The following is a 10,000-nucleotide window of genomic DNA, read 5'->3' as shown; positions in this document are numbered from 1 at the left end:
AGGGAGGAGATAGGTAGTATGTTTGTGAGAATAAATATGGATGTGTTGGCTTTGAGTGAAACTAAGTTGAAAGGAAAGGGTGACTGAAAGTTTGGGAGTGCACGTGGGAGGTTATCAGGAGTGAAGAGAGGGCGAGGGAAGGAAGGGGTGGCTATTCTAGTAAGTGAAGAGATAGGTAAACGTGTAGTGGAGTGGAAGGAGGTTTCCTCAAGGATAATGTGGATGAAGGTGAAACTGGGAAAGGAGATGTGGGTCTTTGTAAGTGCATATGGGCCTGGCAGTGAGAGGAGTGTAGAAGAAAGGGAGGCCTTTCTGGATAGATTTGAATGAGTGCATAGAGGATTTAGGAAGAAATGTAAATGTAATAGTACTGGGAGACCTTAATGCTAGGGTAGGAAATGGTCCAATCGATGGAGTGGTTGGGAAATGTGGAGTTCCAGGAAAGAATTGTAGTGGAGAGTTGATGGTGGAAATATGTCTAGAAAGAGAGTTGATGATAGCAAATACAGTGTTTCGGAAGAAAGTCAAGCATAAGTACACATGGGAGAGGGTGGTGGAGGGAAGAGTGGTAGATAGAGCGCTAATGGATTATGTAGTGGTAAATAGGATTATGATAGGAAGAGTTAAGGATGTACATGTGCTAAGGGGAGAGGATGGGGGAATATCAGATCATTTTTTGGTGGAAGGTAAGTTGAGAGTGGAGGATAGATGGAGAAAGAGGAAAGGGACAAAAGGTAGGGAGGTTCTTAGAGTGAACTCTTTAAATGAAAAGGGAAATGAGAAGGAGTACGAAAATAAGCTGAAGGAGGAGTGGGAGGGAGTAAAGGATAGAGTGGAGCTGGGTGTGGAGGAGGAATGGGGATGGTTCAAGGAGGGAGTCATAAAGTGTGCAAGGATGGTATGTGGAACAAGAAGGATAGGGGGAAATAGAAGAAAGGGTAGGGAATGGTGGGATGAGGAAACAAAGAAGGTTGTAGAAGAGAAGAATCGAGCTTTCACAGATTGGTTACAAAATAGGACGAGGGAGTCATATGAGAGGTACAAAGAAAAGAAAAGAGAAGTAAAGCAAAAGGTAAAGGAGGCAAAGAGGAGAGCAGATGTAAAATGGGGTAAGAGTTTGACAGAAAATTTTGAAAGTTATAAAAAGATGTTTTGGAAAGAAATTAAGAGAGGAAGAGGAGGCGAATCAAGTAGAGAAGAAAAGGTAAAAGATGCAGATGGAGAGATGATAATGGAAGAGAAGGCAGTAAGGGGAAGATGGGCAGAATATTTTAGGGAGTTGATTAATGTGAAGGAGAATAGGGAGGGAATAATAGCTGCAGTGGGAAATGCTATGAAAATGAGAGTGATGAGTGAGGAAAATGGAGGAGAAATAAGGAAGGATGAGGTGAAGACAGTTGTTAAAATGATGAAAGCGGGTAAGGCACCTGGTCCGGATGGATGCCATGCAGAATGTCTTAAAAAAGGAGGTATAGTGATGGTGGACTGGTTTGTGACGTTATTTAATGCTTGCTGGAGAGAGGGTAGAGTGCCGGAGGACTGGAGGAGTGCCTGTATAGTTCCTCTTTACAAGGGAAAAGGGGACAAGTGTGAATGTAGTAGTTTCAGAGGGATTAGCTTGTTAAGTGTAGTTGGGAAGGCTTATGGGAGGATCTTGATTGAGAGGATTAGGAGAGGAAGAGAAGGAGTAATTGGTGAGGAACAGTGTGAATTTAGGACAGGTAGAGGTTGTGTAGATCAGATCTTTGTGGTAAGACAGATATGTGAGAAAGCTATAGGAAGGGAGAAGGATTTTTTGGGGGGCTTTTATGGATCTTGAAAAGGTTTAAGATAGGGTTGACAGAAAGGCACTGTGGGAGGTTATGCAGATATACGGGATAGGAGGAAAGCTTCTGGAAGCTGTCAAAAGTTTATATGAGAGCAGTAGAGCTTGTGTCAGGATTGGAAATGGAGAGAGTGAGTGGTTCGAGGTAAAGGTGGGACTTCGTCAAGAATACGTTATGTCGCCCTGGCTGTTCAACTTATACATGGATGGGGTAATGCGAGAGGTAAAGGCAAGGGTAGTGGGCAAGGGATTGGAGATGGTTAAAGAAAATGGAGAAAAGTGGGAGGTGAGCCAGCTGTTGTTTGCTGACGACACTGCGTTTGTGGCAGGATCGGAGGAGGGATTGAGGAAGTTGGTGGCAGAGTTTGGGAGAGTATGTGATAGAAGAAAGATTAAGATAAATGTGGGTAAAAGTAAGGTGATGAGATGTACAAGGGGTGAAAGTGGCAGGTAAACTGGAAGTGAGCATTAAGGGAAAGCGACTGGAGGAAGTGGATAGTTTTAGATACTTGGGTGTAAATGTGGCAGAAAAAGGTGGAATGAAGGTGGAGGTAGAATGTAGATTGAGAGAAGCGAGTAAATGCCTTGGTGGATTAAAGAGTGTAATGAGAAATAGAAATTTGGAAATGGATGCTAAGAGGAGACTGTATGAAGGAGGGATTGTGCCAACAACACTGTATGGGGCAGAAACATGGAACATAAGAGAAGAAGAGAGAAGGAGTTTGAATGTGTTTGAGATGAGGTGTGTGAGAAGTATGATGGGGGTTACTAGGCTAGATAGAGTGAGAAATGAGGAGGTGAGGAGGAGAACAGGGGTGGAAAAGGAGCTGGGAGATAGGGTTGATGAAAGAATATTAGGATGGTTTGGACACATGGAAAGAATGAGTGAAGAAAGACTAGTAAAAGAGGTATGGAAGGCAGATGTGGAGGGAGTGAACATGAGGGGACGTCGTAGGATGAGGTGGATGGATGGGGTGAAGGGGGCTTTGGGGAAGAGGGGAATGTCTGTTGAGGAAGGACGGGAGAGGACAGAAGACAGGGGTGAATGGAGAATGGTTGTATATAGATGATGTTGTGATTGCATGAGTTGGAATGGGCGGGGGGATGGGGGGTGAGGTAGTATGTGTGAGAAAAATTTTGACGCAGCCCGAAGGGATTTCTCCCCGTCCTCTCCTTGTATGCAATGGGGGACGGAGAGGGCGGGTCGCCGATTTAATGAAGCGGCCTTGCTGTGAATGTGCTGTGTCTTGCGACACTGCTTCTAACCCAGGGCAGTGGATAAGGTGCAGGGATGACCCGTCATCCAGGAGGTGCTCAGATAAGAGGGAGGAAGGAGGGGTGTGGAGTGTATTCAGGGATGGAATGGGTGAAAATTATTTTATGCCTTTCCCTTTTTGGCTACCTCCCTTGTAAGGGGGAAAAAGCCTTGATATATGTATGCATGTATATATATATATATATATATATATATATATATATATATATATATATATATATATATATATATATACACTGTATATATACAGTATATATATATATATATATATATATATATATATATACATACATATATATATTATATGTTTATCAGTGGTGCAAATACTAGTTTCCAGGAGACCTTTTCTATAACTATTACCTCTTCCCAATTCAGTTCACTACCTCCTATATTTTTTTGTCATTATTTTTTGTATCATAAGCTTATTTGATATCACGTAACGTTTACAATTTTAAAAGTATATTGATGAGTATCACAACTACGAGCTCCATTAATCCAGAAATGATATGCATTCCAAATTTACCCAGACGACGATCAAGGCCACTGTCTCAAAGTTGACTACCCTTCTCGCTGGCGCAAACCAAGTCAGATTGGAGTCTGGCCAAGTATGAACATCCCCAAAACCAAGCAAAGCTCAGCGTAATTGAAGTGTTCCCATACCTGTTCTTGTCAACCTCATCCAACAATGATTTCAAATGGAACTTTGCCCCATTCAGGCCTAACGAAGTCTTTCAAATCCCGATTAAACCTGGCATCCAAATTTACCTAAAGGTTGCCTTTTCATTTCTCACACCAGATTGAACAAATCCTTCTCGTCATCAAATTGTAAATTGATTTATCTCTCTTTGACATGAACTTAAGTTTTATCTTATTTCATATAAGTAATAAATTTATTTGAAAATCTTTGCAATTCAGAATTACAACATTCCAGGAGCAGTAAAGACAAAAATGTAATACACTACTTTGGGAACTTTTACATAGACCATGATGCTATATTTTAGTTTATTTTATTTATCTATTTATTTTATCTTTTCATTTATTTTTGAAGAAGATTTGCCTCCAATCATTAAAGAATACCAGGTGGCTTGGTTCTTAAGAATGTTACAACAGTTCCTAAAATAAAGAAAGCATATAATATGCAGTAATTACAAAACGCGGGACATCACTGTAAATGAAGAAGGCATGTTAACGAGAAATAAGTTTTGCATGATGACGAAATAGTTATGTTTGGCGGTGCTGGATAAGGCAAAGATGCTTGAAGGGGTATTGGAATTATTCCGTCTTTTCTTATCATATTACAAATATTATTGTGCCTAGACAAGGATGTGCAACAATGATGCTGCAAAACATTTATTTCTATTTTAGGTGACACTCACTATGTCATTCGAAGAGGACTTCATGAAAAATACAGATTTTTTATTTCAGTCTAGCGAGTGCATATATATACATACAAGTGTATAGGCAACTCAAAACTGAAAATCCCCTTTTCTCTATATATATGAGTTAATATAGAATTTTCTAAAGTCATAAAGTATCTATAACCCAGATAAAAATGTAAGTTCATTGTCAAGGTATCATTATTACTATAAAATTTCGACTTTGATTTGTTGCGAATCAGTCTCTTCCTGACCAAACCACCAGCTGAGAGGTGAAACCAGCGCCCTTGATGGCTACAGTTCGTGAGACTGATGATGTAATATATCTACACAAAGATGTGTTTAGGATATGGGGTAGGGCTATGAAGGACATAGGGTACGAAGAAAGTAGAGTGCGGGGTTGACAAGCATGAAACTGACAGACAAACAGAAAAATTGAGAAAAAAGTGAGAGAGTGAGAGACAGAGAGAGGGAGAGAGAGAGAGAGAGAGAGAGAGAGAGAGAGAGAGAGAGAGAGAGAGAGAGAGAGAGAGAGAGAGAGAGAGAGAGAGAGAGAGAGAGAGAGAGAGAGAGAGAGAGAGAGAGAGAGAGAGAGAGAGAGAGAGAGAGAGAGAGAGAGAGAGAGAGAGAGAGAGAGAGAGAGAGAGAGAGAGAGAGAGAGAGAGAGAGAGAGAGAGAGAGAGAGAGAGAGAGAGAGAGAGAGAGAGAGAGAGAGAGAGAGAGAGAGAGAGAGAGAGAGAGAGAGAGAGAGAGAGAGAGAGAGAGAGAGAGAGAGAGAGAGAGAGAGAGAGAGGGGGGGGGATAGAGAAGGTGTGTGTATGACAGACAGACAGACAGACAGACAGACAGACAGACAGACAGACAGACAGACAGACAGACAGACAGACAGACAGACAGACAGACAGACAGACAGACAGACAGACAGACAGACAGACAGACAGACAGACAGTCAGAAAGGGAGAGAGTAGGAGGAAGGGAGGAATGGGGAGATAAACCAATGTGAGAGGAAGGTAGGAAGGAAGATGGAGAGCAGAGGAAAGAAAAGGGGGTGAAGACAGACAGCATCTATCAACCAAGTTCTAGTACATTCACCACAAAATTACTACTGACTATAGATTTGGCCCGGGTTCAGACAAGGGTTGGACTACCGAAGCTAGAAGCTGGAGATGAAATACTACGCAGAACAAATAAACAAAACGTCGGCACTTTATGATAGATGGAGACAAGGCCGCAGTGACACCATTCGAAACAATATTATTCATTGAATTTGGAAAACTTTTGATAAAACCATTGAAGCCGTATCTTTCCGGCACGAGGAACAATGGGTCCCAGTTCCATGTAGTCGACATTGTAGATGCCTTTACGTCTGATTCGTTTACATAATTGTTCCTGATAACTTCGTTTTCTATTCTTGCGCGTTTATGTTGATCATAAGATGTGGATACACATATATGAATTTATACATACATATATAATATCATGTACTATGATATGCACTTAGGGGATAGGTAGCCAAAATACGTGGAAATTAAAAAAAAAACTTTCTAGTGTGAGCAGTTTCATTTAAAACGATTTTCTTTACTGAATAACGTTGTCTGGAGGTGAAGTTAACGTCTACAACAAAAAGGGAATATATACATACATGCATACACACACACACACACACACACACACACACACACACACACACACACACACACACACACACACACACACACACACACACACACACACACACACACACACATATATATATATATATATATATATATATATATGTATATACATATATACATATGTGTGTGTGTGTGTGTGTATGTGTGTATGTATGTATGTATGTATGTATGTATGTATGTATGTATGTATGTATGTATGTATGTATTAGTTTTCAAAATACAATTAAAATTAAGATAACGCAAACATCAATAGTCAGATTCAATCCTAAAATGTTTACTTTAATTCTCAAAATGTTAGAGTAAAATGCAGATAGAACACTTTTCCCTCATAAATAACCAGCTCCCTACAGAAAAATCAATATTCCGTTAATTTGAAAACTGTTATATAATAATTTTAATAAGAATTTACTCTATAGCTTTGTAATACTTATATTTACACACAGTTTACAACAATAATCATCAAAATCAGTAGGAAGGTAAGAGGAAAACCTTAACTTGAATGATAGCTTACCAAGCGAGAAAACAGCAACGAAAACAGAACGATGACATGTCAATGGCCCCCTGGTGTGTAGTCGAGGTCCCTCTGAAGGCGCTTATTCCTTATTTTCTTCTTTAATGGCATGTCCATTACTGCAACCCTCTGTGCCAAGTGCTTCTGCACTATGGAAGTAAATGGAACTCCCATACTTGTATATATTTTAGCCTCCATGTAGCCAGCATTGCATTCACTTACCGCCTGAGCTGCAACAAAATCCAGCTTCCTCTTTGTTGTAGCCAGGTGTTTTAGGCAACAGAGCCATATTCTGCCATGGAAAGATTCGTCTGGGTTTTGTGTAAATCCTCTGAGGCATCTCTTTATCATGGTGTCAGTTGTAAAACGCTCATACACTTGACCAACAATCTGTAGTTGATCAGCATCAAGAGAAAAAAAATATCAGTTCTGTGGCTAAATGGTTCATGTCCTAATATATAGGCCTTCTGATAGGAACACCACGGGTCCGTTGGTTTTGGACAAAGGTGATGTTTTGGGCTGTTATCAGTAAACGTAAAATGCTCAAAAGATGACATAACATCATTCCTCATTTCTTCCTCTGAATTGTTGACCTTCCGAGTGATACCTCGCCGGAAGTAAAATTGAAGTCTGGTGATCACCTTATTTGTCAGTTTCTTTTCTGTACCCCGATTACTGACTTAAGAACATAAGAATGAAGGAGACTGCAAGAGAACATAAGGCCTACACTAGCCAGTTCTATGTCCATTACCACTTCTCATCTCCATCCATAAAGTTGTCTAATCGTTTCTTAAAATAACTGATAGTTGCAGCACTCACTACATTCGTTGACCCCCTATTAGTAATTCAATTTTTGCCTATTTTCTTCTTAAACCCAAATTTGTGCAGTTCGAATCCATTACTATGAATCCTGCTCTATTGTCTTAATATGATGTCCTTGTTTGCGTTACCCTTGTTAAAGCTTTGATTTCTTTCTCTACTCTCCTTCGTTTCTACAAACTGAATTTCTTTTCTCAAGTTTTTAAGGTCACATCCAAGTCATTTAGCAACAAGATTTTTACATTCGGATTTCACAATAAGATGTTCTCTTCCATAAGACTGTTCCCCATCATTACATGGAACCACTGCTTTGTATGCTGCACTATCACCATCACCGATAAAATTTGTATATCTCAAATTATACTGCAGAGGTCTCTTCCAGTAAACAACAGTCTCAGCAGTTTCCATGCCACCGGATGTTCCCTCAAAGCTCAGCTGGCAGGTGGGGGCGTGGCTCTCTCTCCATGTTTGAAAATTTTCGTCACTTATTTGCTTCTTCTTATGCTGGCTTTCATGATAGTTACACAGTGAGCCCATTTTCCCTACAACCTTGTAGTCAATAATGAGACCAGTGTTAGTCTCTGTAAGAGGCCGGTAGATAGAGGTAGACATTTAGGTAGATCGAGGGGCAGGTGAAACGATATGTAAAATTTACCCAGTTGTTATGATACAATGGCCGACTGGAAGTTCCAGAGAGTTGCATATTCTAGATTACCGTCTTGTGTTTGTAAATATAGATTAGGATATCGTGAGGTGCTGATGTTGTGAATGTAAACACAGAGCTCGTTCTGCTACGACAAACTCCTTGCGTAAACAATATCGCTTGAGACAGTATAACAATCTTTCTGATTGGAGAATAAGGTGGAGGAGGAGAAAAATTATTGGTGTATGGAGGTAAAGTCACGCCCTTAAGGGGTGGTACTTATTTGAAAAGTAACAAGATACTGGTTGAATTAAATAGTGACGTCGGAGCAGAAGTGGCTTGGTGGGATGAAAAGGGATCATGGATGGGAGTCCCTTGGTGTAATTTGAACCAAGTGTATTACTAGGAAGAAAGAAGATAAGAAAAATCAATATAATTTAATTCCACTTCATTACTGAATAATGGAACTTGACTAAAAACTTACAATACGAGAGTGGCATGGGGCCTTGAGACGAGTGACTTATCTTACTACAATCAAAGAAAGAAAGTGAAGGAAATTGTAAATGAATTACAATTTCACTGAAGTGAACTGAAGTGTTAGTAGCAGCGAAGCTAACAGTCTCAATCACAGTTCCAACGCCAATTAAAGAAGAGTGCCCACGCTTGTGCCACGTGCCATCAAAGCACGTTGCCATTCAAGTTCTTCTGAATTATAACGCAGCATTCTACTTGGCTGTGGGGAGTACTATTTACTACGATAGAATAACACTTGTTGCACTTTATTACTACAGAGGTGTCAATTTCGTCATGAGTAAGTTTGCATAACATATCTTCTCCTTTGCATACCTTACACGCAATGTTACGTGCAATATCCTCAAACACCTTCTTTTGGACTATGACATGTTCATTGGAGGTAGCTGTTATTTCTGTAGAAGATGAAAGGGGGCCGCTTTCTATTCTGACTAGAACTGGTGGCAGCAGCAGTGTCAGGCGTTCCAGGCAGTCGTAAGGCTGTCACCGTGGTCACCACATAGTCACAACTTGTTTCCGCTCGTTTCCTCAGTCTTCCGTTTATTTAATTTTATTTTTTTTCTCACCTTCTGTAGCTTTTTTTCTAAATCCTTTAATAGGCATCTCCATCCTATAGAGAGCCTGTTAGGGTCTGAGAACGAAGATTTCTTCCTCGGCAAGCTAGCCACTGGGGTCACGGACGATGCACCATACACCAGCACTTCCTGTAGTAGGACTGCAAAACCTCACCACGCATTTCATTTAGAAAAGATCTTAAAAATGATAATGATAATAATAACAATAATCCTAGACCTACATATGTGCACAAAACGTCAGTGTAGTGCGTGGGATTTATATACCACGCGGGCCACAGTCACGTGTTATTTAATGTAAATTCATGAAAATTACTTAGAATGCATGATTTCTTTAAAATTTCGTCAGTGTTGCCATATAAACGAGAAAACTGAGTATGTTCTTATCTCAAATACTCCCGATTTCGGATTTTTACCAAATTTTTGCTACCCGCTCCCTAAGGGAAAAATGTGTTAATGAACTGCAGGGGTGATAAATTGTATGAAAGTGTTAACTTTAGTAAGGGTCTAAACGTAGTTCAATGAGGGGGTTAGGAAGGGAATAGAAGATGTAATAGTGAAAGAATATTATGGGTTTATGAAAGTAAGTGATTAATTAGATTAATATTTCATGGTATGATAAATATAAATTTAGTTTTTTGGCACAAGGTAAGGTCAAACTGTGATTTGATGGGTTTCGAGAAGGCGATTGTCAGGGTTCTACAAGAAGACAAGGATATGATGTGGATGTATGGGAAAGAGAAAGTTTGTAAAAGTCAGTCAAATGTTTTA

At 39.9% G+C, this 10,000-nt stretch overlaps 1 pseudogene; it reads right to left on the bottom strand.

The window, feature by feature from the left end:
• Positions 1-6,703: 6,703 nt before the first annotated feature.
• LOC143033525 (uncharacterized) overlaps positions 6,704-10,000 on the bottom strand; it is an 11,734-nt pseudogene continuing 8,437 nt past the window's right edge.

Source organism: Oratosquilla oratoria, chromosome 16, assembly GCF_046742065.1.
Source record: "Oratosquilla oratoria isolate Oo_2021 chromosome 16, ASM4674206v1, whole genome shotgun sequence".
Lineage (NCBI taxonomy): Eukaryota > Metazoa > Arthropoda > Malacostraca > Stomatopoda > Squillidae > Oratosquilla > Oratosquilla oratoria.
The sequence above is the reverse complement of the archived record's forward strand: the minus strand, read 5'-3'. Positions and strand labels throughout refer to the sequence as shown.